We start from the raw sequence: 609 nt of genomic DNA on the forward strand, positions 1-609 counted from the left end.
AAGTATGTTGACTGATTTTGACTATCAAATAAAACTTGGCTATCATGCAAAACTCTGTTAATGAAGCACTTTGAGAAATATTTAAAATGAATATAATAGTATTTATTGGGTACAGCTTTTAGATAGCTACATGCATCAGCATATTCATAAGCTCTGCAGTTAATTTAGAGAGCGAAATTATTAAAGAAAAATATATGTTGGCAGATGTAAGAAAAACTAAATGCTGTGATAAAATAATTGTTCAATGTTTAATTATTCTTAATTTTAAATGTTAATAAATTGTGGGCTGTTGTAGCAAACTTTCCACTGTAGCTAGCAGGTTTTTACGTTGGCTTGAATAAAATGAGGAGCTAAAATAAAATATTGATGTAAAATGGCTTTTTAATGAACATTTGCTGTAAGTGGTGGTTTTAGGCTACATTAATGCCTTATGGATGAGTGTTTCAACTGTAGCTGGACTGGAACAAATGCACTTGTATTTATGACCAGCTGTGGAAAATAAAAACTAATTGCAGACATTATTGATCATAATTTTATTTTTAGACAGTTGAAAGAAATCGCGTGTCGAAAAGAAATAGGGATAGGAAATATGACACTTAAAACTTTGTT

Source organism: Sinocyclocheilus grahami, unplaced genomic scaffold, assembly GCF_001515645.1.
Source record: "Sinocyclocheilus grahami isolate Dianchi unplaced genomic scaffold, SAMN03320097.WGS_v1.1 scaffold814.1, whole genome shotgun sequence".
Taxonomy (NCBI): domain Eukaryota; kingdom Metazoa; phylum Chordata; class Actinopteri; order Cypriniformes; family Cyprinidae; genus Sinocyclocheilus; species Sinocyclocheilus grahami.